The sequence below is a fragment of the Pteropus vampyrus genome, unplaced genomic scaffold, assembly GCF_000151845.1.
Source record: "Pteropus vampyrus isolate Shadow unplaced genomic scaffold, Pvam_2.0 Scaffold2, whole genome shotgun sequence".
Classification (NCBI taxonomy): Eukaryota; Metazoa; Chordata; class Mammalia; order Chiroptera; family Pteropodidae; genus Pteropus; species Pteropus vampyrus.
In genome coordinates this window covers 26,435,003-26,457,989 of record NW_011888783.1, presented here as the reverse complement: position 1 = coordinate 26,457,989, position 22,987 = coordinate 26,435,003, and the positions used below count along the sequence as shown (strand labels likewise).

The following is a 22,987-nucleotide window of genomic DNA, read 5'->3' as shown; positions in this document are numbered from 1 at the left end:
ATATGAAAAACAAATCCAGCCGAACCCTAATGTATTTCAAAGCTAGAACAACATAGATGATGGTCAAAAACAGTAGTTCCTCATCTTGTTGCACATTGGAATCATCTGGAGACGCATGGGTGAACCCAAGCACACTGACCTCTCAGACACAGTGCTTCTTCAAGCACATCCAACCATCTAGACATACTGACAATCTTAATATCTACCAATGCACAATGCATATGCTCTTTCATCTAGCAGTTACATTTCCAGGAATAGGTTTTATGGAAATACTTGTATATATGCACTAAGATTTATTTTCAAGATATTTATTCATCCAACAATATTCATGGAGCCCATATTCAGGGCCAACACTGTTCTAAACACTGGAGATAGTGAACTGCCTATTTTCAGATTACAGTCTGTGGGAAGAGCTAGATAACAAACACACAAGTAGATACACTGGAAAAGTAACAAAAACATTGCTATGTGGAAAATTCAAATATGGTACCCAGTGAGGTCCTTTGTAACTTCTACTTCTCACACAGGACTAAGGGAGACACTATTTTAGGCTTCCCTCTGCTTTGATTTCCATGTTATTTCCACGCTACTGTGGAAGACAGTGCTGGGGAAAAACCTCTGTGAAGTGTCTCTACCTAAAATTCCAGGAAAGTGTAGGACTATCTCCTGGAAAGCAAGGAAATCTTTTCTGTTCTGAGTTGCTCCCAACCTTATCTGTGAGTTCTTTCTTTTTAAAAATTTATTTTATTTTTATTCTGGTAAAATACCTATAACATAAATTTTACCATTGTAATTATTTTAAAGTGTACAGTTCTGTGGTATTAAGCACACTCACACTGTTGTGCAAACATCATCACTATCCATCTCCAGAATTTTTCATCATCCCAAATTGAAAATCCATATGTCTTATACATTAACTCTCCATTCCTCTTTTTCACAGCCTCTGGCAATCACCGTTCTACTTCTTGTCTCTATGAATTTGACTGTTCTAGTACCTCATAAAAGTGGAAACTTATGCTATTGATCCTTTTGTGTCTGGCTTATTTCACTTAGCATAATGTCCTCAAGATTCATTCATGTTGTAGCATAGGTCAGAATTTCCTTCCTTTTTAGGGCTGAATAATATTCTACTCTATGTGTAGACTACATTTTGCTTATCCATTGATCTTTTGATAGACATTTGAGTTGCTTCTACCTCTTAGCTATTGTTAATAGTGCTGTTATGCTGTTGCGAATATGGGGGTACAAATATGCCTTTGAGATCTTACTTTCAATTATTTTGGAAATACACCCAGGAATTAGATTGCCAGATTATTTTATCTATTTTTAATTTTTTTGAGGAACTACCATACGATTTTCTATAGCAGCTACGCCATTTTACATTCCCACCAACAGTAAATAAGGCTTTCTGTTTCTCTACATCCTCATTAACAATTGTTATTTTCTGTTTTCCTTTGTTTTTATAGCAGTAATCTTAATAGGTATGAGATGAAAACTTCTTGTGGTTTTAATTTACATTTCTCTAATAATTAATGACATTGGGCATCTTTTATACACTTGTTGGCCATTTGTATATCTTCTTTGGAGAACAATACTTTGTCCATTTTAAAACTTGGATTTTCTTTGTTGTGTAAATTTTTTATAGATTGTGACTGTTAACCCTTTCCTTATATATGTTCTGGAAATATTTTCTCTAATACTGTAGTTTGTCTATGCAATCTGTCGATTGTGTCCTTGGATACACTGTTTATTGATATTTTGATTTGTGAGAGAAGTATACTAGAGTTTCTGATTATGATCTAATATTTACCAATTTCTCTTTACAGTTCTATCATATTTTGTGTTACATAGTTAAAGCTTCATTGTTTGCTGTGTGAAGTTTCTTGATTGATTATACTTTTTATCAATGGAAAATATAACTTATTTTTTTCATTCTAAAAATGTGTTTTTCCTAGAATTCCATTCTGTCTGATATTATCTGGTATTAATAATTCCACAGTTGCTTTTAAAATATAAGATTTTACATTCAAAATGTTTTTTTCCTCAGAACTTTGATAAACCTCTCCTTTGTCTTCTCATACTTGGTATTGACAATAAAAAATTTGTTACCATTCTGATTGACTTGTTTTTTATATAATTTTTTTCTTACTGGAAACTTTGGGGATTTTCTTTGTAGCTTCGAAATATCATTATTATGTTTCTTGGTATTATGTTTCTGTACTTCTTCTTTTTAGCTATCAGTGATCTCTTACACCAGAGAAACCGAGTCTTTCCTGATTATTTTATTGATTATTTGCTCCACCTATTCTCCACCCTCTCTTTTCTTTTTCTGGCTCTCCTATTAGAGAGATGGACTTCTGAGTCCATCATTTATGTCTCTCACAAAGCTCTCATATTTCCCGCAACTAAGTTCTTTAAGCTGTACTGTGAGAGACTCTTTGGATTAGTCTTCTAGATGAATGTTATTCTTTAGCTGTGAATGTTCTATTCAAATTAAATGTCATATTTTTAATATTATTAATGGAATATTTAACTCATGGGAATTTTCTGTTTGTTTTTTTTTCCCCCAAGATATTCATTGTCCTCTTAAATCTCTCGGACCCTAATTTTACTTATTTCAAAGTCTCTGCTTGCTATCTTAACTTCCTTTTCTAGAGGATAAGTTCTTTTGTTAGTGGACTTTCAGGGCTCTTTCATGACATTTATTGGCTTTTCTCAAATATTTAGGGGATTCTGCTATCTATGTATCTAAAAGTCCCTATTTACTGCCCCTTGAATATTGGCTCTGCTACTATATATCATCATTGGCCATTGTAGGTGAAGGACAGAAGAACCCGACAGAAAGGTGTACTAGAAACTTCTCTTCTTATTAGACATCACAAGTTAGAAATATTTTTAAAAATCAGAAACAAAAATTTCAAGGAATATGTTGTTTCTATAACTCAGGAAAAGATAATAGTAGAAAAAGTACATATGCACATTTATTTATTTGTTTATTTATACTTATTCTTGGAAATTAGGACATCAGAAAAGAGCAGACAACGAGAAAGAGGGAATCATGAGATTGACAGGGACAAGGAATGAACTGATGATGAATTTCAAAATAAATCGTTTGAGATAAATATTTGCAGCAATTTATTGAAATCATTACATATACACTTGTTATCACTTTCAGGTTTTGAAAGGAATAAGTGGTGGGAAGGTAATATGTTGTTTTAAAAGAAAATTCTCAAAAGCATTAAAGGATAAACTTAATTTCTGCATCTAGAAAATATATTGTAAAGCATTATAAAAAATTTATTTTTAAATTCCCATAAAAAGATATGGCTTAATCACCATCAAAGAATTGGCAAGACGAACTTTAAGTGGGTTAATTTGATGTATTTCTTTTGACAGACACTGATCAAGGTGATACATGGATTATATTAAAAAATTGTTATTAATAGTTTATGGTCCACTTGGAAGGACATAAAAATGATTTAAACCTTGAAAACCAGCTTCTTCCATGTCCCATAGATAAAATATTGCGGGGCAATTAATGGTGTTTAAGAAAATGCAGGAATATTGGGTGGATGCTTTTGGGAAACTTGTCTTTGTACTGAATGACTTGATAAGGAGAGAATAAACTTCATCTGCTGCAGGAAGGATTTAGATTAAAGATTTAAAAAATCTTTTTTTATCTAGATGTGAAACATTAGAATATATAATCATCAGAAATCATGGAGGCTTATCCTTTGGAACATCATGAGGATATAAAGAATAATTAGAATAATTAGATGTACAGGAGAAGATAATCTGAAAGATGGTACTTCTGAGGGTTAGGTTCTAGACTAGTGTTTTACTTTCATTAATAATCTAGATTACAAAACAGAATTGAAAGCGCAGATTGCGTTCCCAGACTTCTGTACCATCACAGTAGTTTTAAGAGACAGGTGGTCCATCAGGCAGGGCTTGGGGCCAGTGGTGGGCCACCTTGTTTCATATTTCATAGGGAGAATAAGAGTGCTTGGACATAGAAAGACAATGGTCTGAGGTTAGCTATGGAAATATTTTTGCCTAGAAACTCAAGCTTCAAATTGGATTTGATAAAGTTGAACACTAGTCAGAAACCAATACAACGCAGCTCGATAAAAATAAATGGAAAGTAATAATAATAGTAGCTAAACATTTCTATAACACTCACCAGATACCAGCCACATTCTAAACACTTTCTAATGCTAACACTAGAGGGAAATAAAAAGTACATGTATAATGTAGAATGATATATTCTCAACTTATATGGGGGGAAAGAGTTGAGATTCTCATTTAAAGAAATATTGAAAGTTTTTATTCTTACGAAATTCTGATGAATGACTCAAAGTTGGTAACATATCTTTGCGTTTTTAAAGAAAAAACAAAGCCAACAAAGTGATAGATATGAAACCTACATAAAAAGAAATCTCCAAAATCCTGCTATGTGTTAGGCATTGTGTCACTTATTGTCATGTGGCATTTTATTTAATCCTCACAATAATCTTTACGAGTAAGTATTATTGTCACCATATTGCAGATGAAGAAATTAAAGCAGTTGTCCCTCAGTTGGCTGAGATGTTCAGATATCCAGATTAAAATATGGACTATTTCCCTATTATTTAACTATTTTCCTATTATTTCCCTATTATTACCCTTTAGATAACAGTCATATTGGTGATCAATAAAAGCCTGAGTGGAAAAAGTGAACGTTATAAAATCATGCATCTTATAGATTACAGCTAAGAAAGCACATATGCATTTTGTTTCAGTCATCTCTCTTGCTCAGCAGTAAGTACCTTAAAGGTACGAAACAGCAATCATTTTAATATGCCCACAAATTCTTCTGGTCAGGAATTAGGCAGGGCATGTTGGGGTGTCTTCTCTCTGCTCTATAATGTCTGAGTTCTCAGCCTGAAAATTCGAATGGCTAGAAGTGACTGGATCATTTGGGTCTGGAATCATCTGGAAACTTCTCTCAGATTCCTGGCACCAGGACACAAAGGGTAGGCTCAGCAGGGACTATGGACTGCAGGTTTTATTCATGATCTTACCATGTAGCATGGGCTTTGCCAGCATGGTGGCTGGATTGTGAGAGGAGGTACCCTGTGAGGGAGCATCTGGAGGGTGTACATTCCAAGAGAACCAGATGGACACTGCATGACCTTTTCTGGTCCAGCTGCAAAAGCCATGTGGCACCACTTCTGCCTTGTTCTATTGATTACCACTAAGTCACCAAGGCCAGCTCACGTTCGAGAGAGAGCAATGAGATTCCACCTCTTGATGAGGAAGTGGCAAGGGCACATGCAGAAGAACAGGTGAAATGGAAAATATTGTTGCAACCACTTTTGAATAAATCAGTCTGCCACACATAAGACCAGTGTTGGATGAGAACACAAGAAAGTGAAAATCATTTATCTGGAAACATTGTAAAGTGTGCGTGTGTGTGTGTGTGTGTGTGTGTGTGTGTGCGCGCGCGCATGTGTGTGTATCTTCAAAATTTTTCTCTTGTAAATTTCTTTTTTTTTTTCGAAAAAGCATTTTAAATGATAACCATGTCCCTTGGAGGTAAGAACAGCTGTAGTCTGCCCAGAAATGTTGACTCTACTTTCTGGTCTACTTATCATACCCTCGTGATAGAAGTGGAAACCACAGGACTTATTTCCTAAATTAAACTGAACTTAAGAGAAAGAGGTAAAGAAGAGCTGTGGCCTAAGCTACATGTGGCTTATATATCCTTATTACTGTGACTTATTAGAAATGGTTTAAACTGTTGCTCAAAGGACTTAGTTTAGATCCAAAGAAGAATCTCTGGTATAGTAAAGTTTGTTAGAAACTCCAGTGAGGTTTCTGGAGGAAAATTGTGAAATTCACTTTTAACTGTCAGCCTCACTTGAAGGTTTGCAAAATAAACATAATTTACACAGGAAGAACAGGACAATTGATAACCCATTAGCAGTTAAGCAGATGTTTTGTCTTAACCTTGGGAGGCCTAGCTCTCTTAGTGAGTGCTACTGGACTAAATTTACCGTTTCAGAAGAGAGGAGTGGAAGGGAAGTGTTCTAAACTCAGAGGTAGATTGTTTTCCTCCATGCTCTGAGTCTAGAATTTCCCTGAAACTTGTAATAAGGATGGTTGAGTTTTGTGGTGTTGGTGAAAGAGCTCCCAATGCCTGTGCTTGGAAAAGCACTGCTCAGATTTTGCCCAAATATTAGTTTATGAGCCTGAGTTTTATTCCCAAGTCTTCATTGGTAATTTTTTGGTAGATTTCTGTTGCTTAGTTATTTATAGCAAGCCAATGTGAATGTGAAATTAAATCCATAGGACTAAACTTGCACGATGAATACAACTTTGGTTTCTGTTGCTGAGCCTCGGAGTATTACTGAACTTGAAGAAACAGGGGGCAGCCATCAATGAAAACTTTGTGCTCTGCAAAAAACAGCCTACATAAATATTTTACTTCGCTGAGATAATAACAGATTCCTAGAATAACTTTTTTTACTGTTGCAATCAAATACGATTTGATCCATGAAATCCAAACTATAAATTTACCTGCAGTGACATTAAGTAGTTATTTAGACACATCGCAAAATTAATTTTGCCTTTTAAAACAGTACATGGAATCTAGTCAGGTGGGATCCACAGCTCTCTTTTTTTGAAAGTGACCATTTCCTCAGTTATGGTGAATATATTTTGTATGTAATTTTCCAAAAAGAGTACTTTTAGAGTTGATACATATCATGTTATTGATTTTAAAGATAATTCTTAAGAAACCAAGATAATTACATTTTGGAAAACACACTGTGATTTGAGAATTTCTAAGAGTACAAAATATAGGAGATGGGCTGTTATTATAATATGCTATTCCCTCTTCACTCTCCTTCATGCCCACCACATTTCTGCCCTCCATCTTTACTTGAACACCAGAAAGAAGTAAGAACAAGGAAAGCAGTTTAATCCTCAAGAGGAGAGATTATAGTTAATTACAAAGCAGAAGAGCCTGTCCTTGAGGGTTGTTAAGCAACAAATGCTGATGCCTGTGAATATCCTTTTCACATTTTAAAGTTGGATCGGTTCCCAGGTTCAGGCTGGGAAGATGGACTGTAAACCTGTCACTCTACTCCAAAGAGAACTACTCAGTGTTGGAGGACTTATCAGTCAATGTCCTCTTCCCCAGTCTTGGTCAGCCGAGGCCAGGAAATCTTAGTGGAATTGAAATGACCCCCCCAAAAGAGCGTTGTCCCCCAGTGTAGAGACAGAATTGACTTGTTTTCTAGATTCCCACCCAGTCTCACGATTCTCATACTGGACTATTTCCCTATCATTTAACTATTTTCCTATTATTTCCCTATTATTACCCTTTAGATAACAGCCATATTGGTGATCAATAAAAGCCTGAGTGGAAAAAGTGAAGGTTATAAAATCATGCATCTTATAGATTACAGCTAAGAAAGCACATATGCATTTTGTTTCAGTCATCTCTCTTGCTCAGCAGTAAGTACCTTAAAGGTACGAAACAGCAATCATTTTAATATACCCACAAATTCTTCTGGTCAGGAATTAGGCAGGGCATGTTGGGGTGTCTTCTCTCTGCTCTATAATGTCTGCGTTCTCAGCCTGAAAATTAGAATGGCTAGGAGTGACTGGATCATTTGGGTCTGGAATCATCTGGAAACTTCTCTCAGATTCCTGGCACCAGGACACAACGGGTAGGCTCAGCAGGGACTATGGACTGCAGGTTTTATTCATGATCTTACCATGTAGCATGGGCTTTGCCAGCATGGTGGCTGGATTGTGAGAGGAGGTATCCTGTGAGGGAGCATCTGGAGGGTGAACATTCCAAGAGAACCAGATGGACACTGCATGACCTTTTCTGGTCCAGCTGCAAAAGCCATGTGGCACCACTTCTGCCTTGTTCTATTGATTACCACTAAGTCACCAAGGCCAGCTCACATTCGAGAGAGAGCAATGAGATTCCACCTCTTGATGAGGAAGTGGCAAGGGCACATGCAGAAGAACAGGTGAAATGGAAAATATTGTTGCAACCACTTTTGAATAAATCAGTCTGCCACACATAAGACCAGTGTTGGATGAGAACACAAGAAAGTGAAAATCATTTATCTGGAAACATTGTAAAGTGTGCGTGTGTGTGTGTGTGTGTGTGTGTGTGTGTGCGCGCGCGCATGTGTGTGTATCTTCAAAATTTTTCTCTTGTAAATTTCTTTTTTTTTTTCGAAAAAGCATTTTAAATGATAACCATGTCCCTTGGAGGTAAGAACAGCTGTAGTCTGCCCAGAAATGTTGACTCTACTTTCTGGTCTACTTATCATACCCTCGTGATAGAAGTGGAAACCACAGGACTTATTTCCTAAATTAAACTGAACTTAAGAGAAAGAGGTAAAGAAGAGCTGTGGCCTAAGCTACATGTGGCTTATATATCCTTATTACTGTGACTTATTAGAAATGGTTTAAACTGTTGCTCAAAGGACTTAGTTTAGATCCAAAGAAGAATCTCTGGTATAGTAAAGTTTGTTAGAAACTCCAGTGAGGTTTCTGGAGGAAAATTGTGAAATTCACTTTTAACTGTCAGCCTCACTTGAAGGTTTGCAAAATAAACATAATTTACACAGGAAGAACAGGACAATTGATAACCCATTAGCAGTTAAGCAGATGTTTTGTCTTAACCTTGGGAGGCCTAGCTCTCTTAGTGAGTGCTACTGGACTAAATTTACCGTTTCAGAAGAGAGGAGTGGAAGGGAAGTGTTCTAAACTCAGAGGTAGATTGTTTTCCTCCATGCTCTGAGTCTAGAATTTCCCTGAAACTTGTAATAAGGATGGTTGAGTTTTGTGGTGTTGGTGAAAGAGCTCCCAATGCCTGTGCTTGGAAAAGCACTGCTCAGATTTTGCCCAAATATTAGTTTATGAGCCTGAGTTTTATTCCCAAGTCTTCATTGGTAATTTTTTGGTAGATTTCTGTTGCTTAGTTATTTATAGCAAGCCAATGTGAATGTGAAATTAAATCCATAGGACTAAACTTGCACGATGAATACAACTTTGGTTTCTGTTGCTGAGCCTCGGAGTATTACTGAACTTGAAGAAACAGGGGGCAGCCATCAATGAAAACTTTGTGCTCTGCAAAAAACAGCCTACATAAATATTTTACTTCGCTGAGATAATAACAGATTCCTAGAATAACTTTTTTTACTGTTGCAATCAAATACGATTTGATCCATGAAATCCAAACTATAAATTTACCTGCAGTGACATTAAGCGGTTATTTAGACACATCGCAAAATTAATTTTGCCTTTTAAAACAGTACATGGAATCTAGTCAGGTGGGATCCACAGCTCTCTTTTTTTGAAAGTGACCATTTCCTCAGTTATGGTGAATATATTTTGTATGTAATTTTCCAAAAAGAGTACTTTTAGAGTTGATACATATCATGTTATTGATTTTAAAGATAATTCTTAAGAAACCAAGATAATTACATTTTGGAAAACACACTGTGATTTGAGAATTTCTAAGAGTACAAAATATAGGAGATGGGCTGTTATTATAATATGCTATTCCCTCTTCACTCTCCTTCATGCCCACCACATTTCTGCCCTCCATCTTTACTTGAACACCAGAAAGAAGTAAGAACAAGGAAAGCAGTTTAATCCTCAAGAGGAGAGATTATAGTTAATTACAAAGCAGAAGAGCCTGTCCTTGAGGGTTGTTAAGCAACAAATGCTGATGCCTGTGAATATCCTTTTCACATTTTAAAGTTGGATCGGTTCCCAGGTTCAGGCTGGGAAGATGGACTGTAAACCTGTCACTCTACTCCAAAGAGAACTACTCAGTGTTGGAGGACTTATCAGTCAATGTCCTCTTCCCCAGTCTTGGTCAGCCGAGGCCAGGAAATCTTAGTGGAATTGAAATGACCCCCCCAAAAGAGCGTTGTCCCCCAGTGTAGAGACAGAATTGACTTGTTTTCTAGATTCCCACCCAGCCTCACGATTCTCATACTGTCGTCCTAAGACGATGATGCGGACACAGACTAGCAACAACAATATCGACACCACAGCAGCAACCACCACAACCATAACACAGGTTACTGAACCCACTTATGGAAATGGCACTGCTTGATCCATGAAAAACATATAGAGTGACACTATTACAATTTATTCATATACTATTGTAAAATAAATGTTCTACCATAGTCTTTAGCTTGAAGGCAAGTATTGACAGCCATACTTTTTTGGGGGTAAGATTAATCATCTAACTTTACAAGTATTTTTATTCAAAAGCTCTTTCACTTGGGTGGATAAAATAACATGATTGAGATTGATAAAAAAAATTAGCTTTAGTAATTTCCAACATTTTCTGAGTACTGTCTAAGTGCCAGACACTGTGTGTATTAATAGACACCAGAAGTCTAAGAAGTAGGCACTCTTATCACCATCCCGTTTTACAGATGAGTACCCCGAGGTTTACAGAGATTAAGTAAATTGCTTGAAATCGCAAACCCGTAAGTGGCATAGTCAGAATTAGACTGGCATAGTCAAACACTAGCTCTGCCTGACTCCCAAGCCCTGGTCGCTGCCTTCCTGCTCACGAGGTTATGAAGAATGACAACAGAACACAGTGTCATGCTGATGTGGCAAATTCAGAAATTGCTTAGTTCCAGTGATTGACAAAAACAGTTTGCTTGAGAAAATTCTTATCCATCCAAAACTCCAATTTAAGTCACAGTGAAGTGATGCAAGGAGGCCAGGGACATTAATTTGACAAATGAGAAGTGTACGTTGTCACCCATGGGCAAGGAAGTACGCTGCCAGAATAGAGTTGCCCATCTCTCTACTAGTTTGTAAACCTCGAGCTTTCTGTATTCCCAGGTTGAAATAAAAGCCCAATTGGGCATTACAAGAATCAGACCTAGCCTGGAGCAATGAGTCACCACCAATTCAAATATTCTTCTAATTCAGCAAAGGATATCCTCCCATTTGGAATCTACAACTTGTCAAAAACTGTTCATATTCCAAAGGTAATTTTTAGTGAGTATTAATTTCTATAGATGTTAATAATAAGAATTATCTTTTATTGAGTATTTACTATGTACCAGGTACCTTGATGAGCTTTGCATGTGGACTCGCTATATTCTCCCATTAACCTTATGAGCAAAAGACTGTTATTGTCATCTTTTCTAGTCGAGAAGGTTAAGGCTTAAAAAAGGTTAAAGAACTTGTCCACGGTCACATGGTAAGCAGGAGAGCCAGACTTGTATGACTCTAAAGCCAGTGTTTGTGGCGTAACTGTCCTTATGATTCTGATGTATAAGGAGGACATGCAAGAAGAAAGAGAGTAAGCTAAAGTCAGAAAAAAGAAGAGTGTTGGCTGTCTTTTCCTTTTTCTTTATTTATGGAGATAAATCTATTAGAGCAGCCTTTAGGTTGATAGGAGTTAGGCATTTTTTAGTCACAAATTTTCTCCCAGTTTACTATGACTGCCTACCTCCTCTTTCTACCACTGCAGCTAATGCTCTACATTTTATATTCTCACCTATCTGCTTCCACCATTTGCCTTTATTCCTTGTTTTACCACAAAACCTGGCACACAGCCTCCATTCCTGGGGGAATCCAGCTATTGTAGCCTTCTGAACTAAGGCAAGCTGGCTCCCAGGAACCACTAGAGAAAACTCTCGAGCCAAGTGGTGGCCCCACTCTTCAGTGATTGAGTAGTACTTCAACAGATGAGTGTACACCCCTAGGCAGCTGCTTCTTCAATTCTTCTCTATCCCAATTGTACAGTTTTACCCTCCACTCATTCCTTCACATCTTCCACATTCAGGCCCAGGAGAAAACCTCCGGTTTTCCTCAAGAAGGAGCAGAACTCCTCAGCCTCCTCTCCATAAACTTACCTCCACCTAAGCTGGACCTTCTCCATCTCGTCCCTTACCTCACCCCTGCAAGGACCCATATTTCATGGGAAGAAGTGGATTATTCCATGGGAAGGTTTACGGATGGCAGCCCAAATCTTGGGCATGGGTGAAATTGCTCCAGTGTACAGCAAGAAGCTAAGGGGACTAATACAGTGGCTGACATTTATTGGGTGGTCAGAGAAACAGACATAGTGAAGGACCAGAGAATAGAATGTCAGAGAGGGAGGGAACCAGAAAAAGGTGATGTTAGAGAAACCAGCAAAGGAATGGAAGGTCCATGATGTTAAATGTTGCAGAGGAATCAACTTAATGATTGAAATTCAACTGTTGGATTTCATGACGATAAATTCATCAGGTACATTTGCCCAAGAAAATTCAATGAAAGGACTGAGATACAAAGTTAGATTGCTATGGATTGAAGGACAAATGGTAGGTGTTATCAAAATAGAGAATGTAGAACATTTTGTGTTTAGGGGAGTGATCAGGCATCTATCAGACTTTCTTTGCCTGGTCTATGCTTGCTTTCTCTGCCTAGCTCCCAATGTGCATGATTTACCAATACATGTGGCAATACTAGAACATCTTTCAAGATGTTCGATTGTAAACAAAGGAGAAATATACAGAAGAAGCTAAAGATTAACATAGGGTTGGACAGGAGTTTTCATATTTTAAGATGGGAAAGACTTGTGCATAATTGGTTAATCAGTAAATGCCTACTGAGTACTTTAGCTATACTCTGCAAAGCTGGGCTGTTGCCCTCATGGTGTGAGAGTCCATGAAAAACAACAGACATTAAACAAATAATTCTAAACAATTAAGAAAACAAATCATGAAGTATCAGGTGCTCTGGGCATATAAAACAAGATGGGTTTGAGGAAGGAGGAATAGAAGTTGGCTAGGCGAAAGTAATGAAATACAGAGAAGAGAGAATTCAAGCATAGTGTAAAACCTATACAAAGGCTCTGAGGTAGGAGAAAGCATGGCATATACTTGGAACCAATTGGAAGTGCAGTGTGGCTGGAGCACAAAGAAAGTGGTGAGCGGCTGAAGTGATGCCGGAGATGGGTATGGGGACCATGCAGGGAATGTGGCTCCAGGCTACAGGGAAGCAGTTCACAGAGAAGGTGGGTTAGAAATAAAAAAGAAAGAGGGAACAATTGCCATAAGAAGTTCCTGGAGAAATCAAAAGAAAATGGAATTATGACTACTTTCAGGCAACTCCACGTGGGTTTTCCAGAGCTGTTTTCAAACTATAAAAAATGGAAATTATCTCTTCTGAGATTTCCACTTCCCCTCCCCCAGCTCTTTACCCTATATTCTTTTTCCCAGGGAATAATACCAACCATTGACCAAGATGCTTACTTTAGAAAGTCATAGACCTGAGGGTGGGATTTCTATAAGTTCCTAGTAATAGTCACCTGCCTCATGTGATTAGTCCCTAAGTCCTGACAAGTTTATAAACATAACAGCTGTCAAATCTGTCCTCTTTTCTCCATCTCCAGAGACACTGCCCTTTTTCAATCTCTCAGTTTCTCTTACATGGACAATTGTAACATCCTCTCAACCCTCTTCTTGTCTCCAATCCAAAGTAGTATATTGAATATTCAAATACATAGATATGACTTTTTTCCATTAAAAACAAAAACAAAAACAAAAAAACAACAACCTTTGCTACTTTCCCCATTGTCTGTAGTATAAAATCCAAACTCCTTAGCTTAGTTCACATGCCTTTTGAGGTCTGGAGTTCTTCAGTGTCATCCCTTTTTTTGCTATCTCATGCATGTTTTAGAGCTACTTGCAACCTCTCCACTTATGTACATCAGCATGGAAATCCCCTCTTCACCACATCTATGTGCTAATCCAAACCATCCTCAAGGTTAAGTGTTACTTCCTCCAGAATGTCTTCCTTTTTTTCCCAACCCAGACAAGTTATGTTCCCTCTTCTGTGCTCTCATAGTGCCAGGTACGTGCACCTACCATATTGCATATTAAAAACTGTTACAGTTATAGGTTTGCTACCTGTTGCATCTACTTAACTATGCATTTTGGGGCTAGGAACTGACTGAAACTTATTAATTTTCAAATTCTCAGAACCCAGCACAGTCTCTGGCATAAGGCATATAGATACTCAACATGAATAATGAATTGGATCTATTTCTTTGACAGTTAACTAAGAATAGAAACTATATAAAATTTTGCTGGAGTCCCCTAAATTCTAGCAATGAGACAGCTTTGAGATTTTTAATTAGAAGTCAGGTTAGTCAGAAATTATACCTCATATGCCTGAGTTGTAACCACATCATATCAGAAACTATTTGAGAACATTTTGCAGTAGCCTATTATAATCTGATATGTTTAATTTGTTATTATGACAGGCCAAGAGACTTAAAGTGGCTTATAGAGATAACATAAAATTCCAGAAGATAATTGTGTTGTCACTGCTGGTTGTGATTCTCCTCATTTTTTCTATCAAACCCTGATTTTGTCCAGAGGGCAATGGGCCCAGTGCCCCGCGCCCCCCCATATGATCAAGTTATAGCTAACGAAAATAAGAAGAAATGGTACATGTCTTTGACATTTGTGTTTCTTCTTCATTTCTGGAATAAAGATTCGGTGATGGAGTAGAATCACCATCTTGAGAGCACAAGGCAACAATTGTGAGAAGGAAAGTCTCTTTCTCTCCTGAAGGAAAAATTCATTATTATGTGAGCAAAGCAGGACTCTACCTGCTAAAGCATCTATTTGAGGAGTTTTTTGTGCTCCTCGTCAAACTTAATTCCTAATTGATAGAATAATAAATGTTAGTGGTAGGTGACAAATGTGAGATGAAGGGAAAACAAGGCCAAGAATATAAAATAGAATCAGGAATGTACTTAGTAGAAAAAGTACACATAGAATCAGGAATGTACTTAGTAGAAAAAGTACACACTACGAAATGGTATATACTTTCTATGGGTAGGCCATATATTTGCTTCTAAGATGTCTGTCTGGAAGACAATAGAAAGAGGGACATGTGATCAGTTACTTGTCTATAAGAGAAAAAGCAAACTTACTCAGAAGAAGAAAATGAATTTTGATAGCAAGACAAGACATATATTTCTTTGCAAAGCCTCTTTCTTATAAAAGGTACAGCATGACATAATCAACAGTGTTGTTGTCAGCACCCTTACAGGTACAAACATCTCTGCCTTGTTCTAATAACTGATGGTCTCATCTGAAATGCAATGAAGCAAAAACAATTAGATTATTTAGATAAATAGTGGGTCACGCTTCAGGCAATCCTCCATAGATAGGGTTGCGTTAATTGTTTTAGGTGAACCACATTAAAAATCTGATTGAAAACTGTGGGTCCTCCAACAGAAAAACTCACAAACACACCAAATTTTAACTATAATTTCAAAAAGTTTATAGACTTTTAAGATTGGGAAGTTCTAGGCTAAAAATCCATTCCAATCTGGATTTTTTAAATCTAGCAGCATTGTGGACTTATTTTACAACACATCTGTATTGTCATGTAAGTAGAGTGACCAACTGTCCTGGTTCGTGCAGGACAGAGAGAGAGGTTTTCTGAGATGCAGGACATTCAGTGCTAAACCCAGGCAAACTGGGATAGTTGGTTACTCTACATGTAAGTGCAGAACCATATGCCTTAACAGGCGGCCAAATTTCTGTGTGTGTGTGTGTGTGTGTGTGTGTGTGTGCGCGCGCGCGCGTGTGCGCGTATGTGTTATAGAGGTGAGCAGACTCCTTTCTAAGAAAATTAAGCGTTTCACAGGGATACATGCTTGAATTTCTGGCCACCTACTAAAATAAGGGACTCTCACAAGCAGAACCAAGAGATTATCAAAATCAGTTTTGAATCTATGCCAATGTACAAATGGATGATCATGTTTCTAAAATCAAACCCCTTTTTGTAAAGCTACAATGATTTGTATCCAATACTCATTTTGGCTGTTTTTTATGTTCCCAGAAATACAATTGCTGCTTCTTGATATATCTTCTGAAATAAATCTTTTGCAAAATATATCCCACAGTAACTAAATGAAGAGATTTGCTATGCAGAAAAAGGTAGCTATCAGCCAGTTACAAATTGGGGAGAATCATAAAAAATATATAACTTTGCTTGCAGAATGGTTAAATTTAGGTTTTAGAATCATTGAGGTCTTTTGTAGTAATATTTGCATAACAGGGCAAGTTTTGGTTAAGGTCACCACTAGACTCTCATATTAAAATCACATTTCTAGGTGTAAGAAAATTGCTGATTTTAGAAAGGTTGGCCCCCAAAAGCCGGATAAGCAACAAAAAATGGTTATGCTATTGGTAGAGAAGGCAAAATCTGTCTCTTTTTTACCTGTTTGGCGATAACTGTTAAGTGCCCAGTCAGGAAAGCTTTTCTACCATCCTTTCCTTCTAGTGAGCAGTAATCTCATAAAATTCTGAAGGGGCATCAATGGTCAATGTTCTCAGTTCAAATAGTTTGGCCCATCCTTAAATTTGGAGGCTTGTAAAAGTCAAGAAGAACTGCAAACAATCATATTATTCCTGAAGATTTCTTCATACAAAAATTAAGGGCCCCTCAATTGCAGGAGCTGTAGAGGATGCTGGGAGCCGCTGGTTGTGTTCAAGGTGGAAAAAGAAGCCAGATAACAATCTGGAAGCATTTCGTGTAAGCATTTCTGGCAAGAGATCTCAGGAAAAATATCTAAGACTTCCCAAATTTCTTGTGATGGCTTCTCTCATTCCAAAGTGTACCTAATTTGTAACCCTAATTTTGTGTTTGTAATTTTATACTTTTTCTCTTAAAAATGACCCTTCAAATTGTGTAAGCTTCAGGTCTCACAAACATGAGATTGCCCCTGTCTGCAGTCCACTAGATCTTTATTTCCCTGAGACACTTACTATTTGCCAATAAGAGACTAACATAAGTTTTCTATGGAACACCTAATAAATTAACTAGAGACAAGGTCTAGCTTCCAGTATATGATTCAAATCTAAAGAACAAAGATAATGGAAGGCAGAGCTCAGAAGGTGGATGTGTTCAGCAAATTTCTCTGACCACCTGAAATGGGTGTAAAAATAAGATTTACCATGCCCTGTGCAAGTTCCAGGCTTTAATATAAATTAAGGCGGGGCAAAGTAGGATCTATGGGCAAAATCTTTGTTGAGTAGAAAGGAAAACTGATGAAGGTAGAGCCATTATGCATTGTTTTGCATTATACAAACAGAAAGTATACTAGTACTTTCTGTCTGAGTAAATAAAAGTACAATTTTATTGTACAAGTTCTACTGTGTGTGCGTGTGGGGGTGTGGGTGTGTGTGTGCATATCTCTATTCCTCCCTCTCATCCCAAAACAGAGTTCTGAATGTGGGCTCTTGTAAAAGATGAAAATCACTCTAGAGTCTTCTTGAGTTAGATAAGTCTTGTTACTTGAAAAAGAAAATTATGAGATTCCACATGTAATTGGCAATTTTTCCCTTTAACCACCCGATACCAAGTTATGTCAATATATCTTAGGCTGAGAAGAAGCAGTTACTTAGTTTAGCCAATGTAATCTGATTCATTATATTTCCAAAATCAAAGTAAATGACTTCCTATAGAATTGATTGATCTGGGATTCAGGTGTCAAAGGATCATTAGGATAAGAATAAGAACTTTAAGAAAAATAATCATCGCATTTAGTTTTATGGATAAAAGATACTGATTTAGTACAGCAGTGATTACAAGAAGATGAAATTTCTCTTAAAATCAAAAACAGTCATTGCATAGGTAGAATACACTTTGGCTTTCAAAACTTTTGTTAAGACTAGAGAGAGCAGATGGAAAGAATTTGTAAGCAAAGTTAGTCTTAGCACTAGTGATATATTGAAAAAATACAGTACATGTTTGCTAAATCTCAGGTTATACCCCAATAGAGTTTGAAAAAGTCAGAGTGAAGGCTTATTAATTAGTCAAGCACATTATTGACATGAATGCTGAAATTCTTTATTGTTCATTTCTTATCTCAATGCTCTCTTTGAATGTTTCCAGATTATTGATGCTTCCTTTCAAAGGAATAAGCCACTGGACTAAGAAAAATATGCAAATACCACTTTAGGGCAAGGTCAATGAATTTTGACATTTTAGGTATCCAAGTGGAGAAAGGAAAATGGGAGTGGGGAATGATTCAAAAGAAACATTGTAAGCTGAATATAAAGAGCTTGTTGACTTTGGGGGTTAATTTCTCAGTTCTTCCAATTGAAACTGATGTTTCTATCTCTATGAATTTCTGCTATATGCTATAACTTTGGATTTTTAAGTAGTTTTTCTTTCTTTTTATTAAAAAATTAAAGAATATCTTTCATCACCTTACCAAGTAGATTCTTGCTATTTATGAAGAGTTCTCCATTTTCCCTTCAGTTAAGGGATACATGAATTGGTCTTAGTAATATAACAACTAACCTTGAGCCGAATTTGAAACAATCTTATTAACACAAACCAAATTTCTCCTATGTGTCTTCATTTTACAAGGGCATGTTCTGAAATATGATAAGAAAAGCTATCCTTGAAGTATTTCTAGACAAATTAAAAGCAGGAAATACCAGAGATTTCATGTGCTAAACTCTCATGAGATTTACTGCCCAATTTAGCAGTTTCAGCATGAGCCTGGGATATGCCTCTGTACATTTTGACACGAATTCCAAGTGGACTGAACTTGTAAAGCTTTAGAATTTCATCCATCATTTAGCCTTTCTTTGATTCGGGGTTATATGTCACCATTAATCATAAAAATGCAAGATCCCTTGAAGTATGGCCACTTGGGTTCCTCTGTGGAATTAACAGAGTATAAATGAACAAACCAATGAACAAATCAAGTTGACCTATGAGTATAATGATCGAATTTAAGTTTAAAAATTATATTTATGATTTTATATTTTCAAGTAATTTTCAAAATGCCTTAAGTACAGCATTGTCTGAAGTGTTTGATGCGACTTCCTGAACTGCCTTACTCTGCCTCGACAAGGAAATTTAGCAGCAATTGTGGAATCTGAAGCTTCATATACTGCCCCCGATATAGTTATCACCACACGATTAAAGTCCTTTGATATCCCAGTCTCCACATTGCTAAAACAATGAAATAGGCAATTATATGAAATAGTATGGTACACATGACCAATGGCCCAAATGGAATGCAAGAGTTATTTTTATTTAGAAAAAAAGAAGTTTGTATAAATCTTTTACTTGAAATTTTTCATTAGTTCTTCATTGGCTACCTCTAAGGTTCTAAGATTCAAGCTCATGAAATGAGCACCAGTCTGTGATAAAAATTTTAGCGTATCAAAGTTAAAGGAAAAATTTTAAAAATTATTGGAATTTTTTTTCATAAAATCAAATTTACTCATTTAAAGAACATTTTTTCCGGAGTTATGCTCTTTCTACATTTTTTTGGTATTTAAAAAAGTCCTTTCCTTTGTGAAATGCTGGTATTTGCAATGTAAGTTCAAGGAAAAAAAACAACTCAACTAGGTAAAATAAAAACTTGGTCATTTAAAGATGTCTTTGAAATTTACTGGTGTGTAAAATCCAAAAGTCTAGGAATCATTGCCCTGTGAGATGATGATTAACTTCTTATTATGGCATTTAAGGCCCTTCCTACTCTGGCTGTTGTTTATTTTCCAACTTCGTTCTTCACCACTTTAACCACAGGAATTTTGGAATGGAGACACGCTTAATGAGTTGTATCACATATTTCTAAACTATGCAATTCCCTCCATTCCTTGTCCTTCTGGAAAACTCCTAATTATCCGTCAAAACTCAGGGGAAAAAAATGCTACCTCTTCTATGAAGCTCTCCCTGAAAATCCCATCTGGTCTTCTCAGGACACTTCTTGTTTTCCATTCCTATTGCTTCCAGGTATGACATTGGTCACATGATATCATAATGATGTGTTTGCTTGACTGTGTGCTCCACATAGCGTGAGACCTTTGGGAGTGGGATTTTTCTTTCCTGGTTTATTTCTTTATCCTCTGCATCTAAGTCAATGGTTGACACATCGTAGGTGTAAAATAAATGTATGATTGGATTTCGATGAATGAATGATTAAATATCTTGTAATAATCTTGATTTTGTTCATTCACTTGGTAATTTATAAAGAAATAATTAAGTGCCTATTATGGAATAGCTTTATTAGGTTCCCTGATAGCTACACAGTATAAATATAGTTTTTATTTGTACTTTGCTTATAACCCAATTGGGAAAGACAAAGAATCCACATAGGAAATGTTATATGACCAATACATAAAATGATCAAAGACCAGGGTAGCATATGCTACATGTGAATCAATGGAGCCTCAGGTCAGTATTTTCTACTTTTACTAGGAAACTTTGTTACAGTTTACATTGGCCAGAAGTTTCAAGGAAGCCTTGGAAATTGGTAAGGATATTATGAGCCCCCTGTGCTACAAAGCCAGGGTTACACAAAATCAGGACTCTTGTTTTCTCTCCCAAAGCTGTTCTCTCCATCCATTTCATGACCTTTTGACTTGTCTGCCTGTTTATAGCCTTGCCTCATCCCTCATACTTGACACCCAGGACCACTTTTCTGTCTCTGATGCTTCAGTTTTCTTCCTTAACTGTAATTGATACTTGCTGGTTGATTTTGCAGCCTTCCATGAAGGCCTAGGGTAAATAACCCACCTGGCACTTTCTACTCTAATCCTTTTATTTTAATGACAAGAAATCTGAGAACTGGGGTGGTCACAACTCACCTGAGATCCTCTAGCTATCACTAAGGTTCTTCCTCCAGGGTTCTTCCCATCCTCCTACTTTGTATTAACATGGAACATCTTTAAGATGTTCAAAGTAAATTAAAACGTGAGTCTCTCTGAATTGAGTTTTGTTGCTTCCAGGAAAGGATCTATAACTTATTGCAGCAAGTGTGCATTAGATTTTCTTTCATATGGATTCTACTTGGTTTTGATTTTACACTTTTCTATGTATTAAAAATGTTCAATGTGAGTAGAAATTTAATAAAAAGAAGCCACGGGAAACCTTCAACATGAAGTTTGCATCATGAAGTGGTTACCTGAGTTCTACATTACATTTCATGAGAACCAGTGGCCTTCTCTGGATCTCAGTTGGCTAATAGGTAAATTTAGGGAAAAGAAGAGAAAATCACTAAGGTCTCTTCCAGCTTCTAAATTCTAAAATGATTTGTAGGCATGTTATACTAAAAAATTCTTTCATTTATAGTAATGCACGTTTAATTTAAAATGTTCAAATAATACAGAAGTATGTAAAATAAAAACTGAAAGTGTTTTGTTATTTACATACACCCACACCTCACTTAAATGTATACGCTTACACTCACACTCATATTCAGAAATGTAAGACAATGGTCCCTCTTTATCATAACTCACTCGTTGGGTATTTTTCAGACCGGTTTTCCTAAGTACATGCTGCGCGCGCGCGCGCACACACACACACACACACACACACACACACACACACACACACAAAACTTTCATTCTTCCTAATTTAGGCTGATAGGTGGCATACAAATGTTAATAATTTGCAGACTTAAACTCCATAGAACCTTAGTAATTGTTTACAAGAAAATAACTATTTGCAATCCTAATTGCAATAAAGTAGAAAAAAGTCAAAGGTCATTTTCATCTCTATTCAAGTTGCTAGATTTAGTTTATTTTTTAAAATCAACTTCCCAGCAGCATTTAAATATGATTTTGTTTAATTTAAACCAATTTGTAGCCTATTTATATTTACTAAGATATGACAGAAGTCCCAGCTTTCCACTGTTTTGATTTTGTTTTTGGATGAAATGTTAGTTGTTTAATAAACTTCAATATTTATATTTAGTTAAAGCTCTGCTATCATTTATAACCAGATGAGACAGCCATGGAAGATAAATTGATAATTTATTCCTCTTGCATTAGGGAAACAGTTCTTGTATTTACAATATGCTTAGCATAGCAATTCCCTTCCTAGCCTCCTAATATTTGAGTACATTTTATGGTGGAGTGTGACTTTCAAATTAAAAATGATTTGTTGCAAGAATATTGACTAGATATGCATTCTGAGAGGAGATAGCAGAGAGGATGTAATGAGACTTTTCGCTACCCTTAGCCTTGGGCTATTCAATAATTTTTCTTCTTTCAAGCTCTAAGAGGAAGAAAGGGAACCTCAAACTGAGTGACAGATGTTAAGTCAGGAAATGGAAAACTCCACCTTCTCCAGAGCTTCAAGTCATCTTCATGACCTTTGTGGCCTCGTTGAAAGGCCTTCTCTCAACTGAATGACAACACAGAAGCTGTGGGTAATATTGCAAATCAGAGAATGTCGGTGTGACTGAGAAGCTGTGACCCTTGCCCTGTGTGGTAGTTCAGACCTCGGTTAGGGGTGAGGTGTGAAGGGCTTTGCAGTGCTGGGTGGTCTGGCAGGGTCTGAGGTCCTCCCACCAAGAAGAGAGCTAAGAGACTGACTCAATATGCTCCTATTTTGGCTCCTGCTCTGCATCTCTCGGTCTATCGTCCAAGCTTTCCTTCAATGTATCCAAATTGACATCCTGAATTGGGTACCATTTTGTCTAGAGATTTTCTAGAGTCAGTGCAGATATGCAAACACAGGCAACTGCAGTATACGACAGCACACCATTCTTACCTCCCTCTTCAGGACAACTACATGGCAGTGTGGCTCAGAGCAGACCCAAGGTCCTGCAGGAAGAGGGAACCAATCAGTATGGGCATAAGTGACAGAAAAAATGATTCTGAGAACATGGTCCCCCGCCGCCCCCAGCTTTATTGAGATATAATTAACACATAACATTGTGTAAGTTTAAGGTATACAGTGGTCCTCCCTTATCTGCGAGGGATACATTCCAAGACCCACAGTGGATACCTGCAACCATAGATAATATCGAACCCCTATATATACTGCTTTTTCTTATACATACATATCTATGATAAAGTTTAATGTATCAATTAGGCACAGTAACAGATGAACAACACTTACTAATAATAAAATAGAATAATTATAATAATACTGAAATAAAAATTATGTCAAT

The 22,987-nt window shown here is 36.7% G+C and overlaps 1 long non-coding RNA gene across 2 annotated transcripts in view; it reads left to right on the top strand.

Moving 5' to 3' along the window:
* Window positions 1–19,716: 19,716 nt before the first annotated feature.
* The window catches only part of LOC111738758, a 10,888-nt gene continuing 7,617 nt past the window's right edge, over window positions 19,717–22,987 (top strand). For both annotated transcript variants that reach the window (XR_002779960.1, XR_002779961.1), the window contains exon 1: window positions 19,717–19,821. This is a non-coding gene — a long non-coding RNA (uncharacterized LOC111738758). The remainder of the gene's footprint in view (window positions 19,822–22,987) is intronic.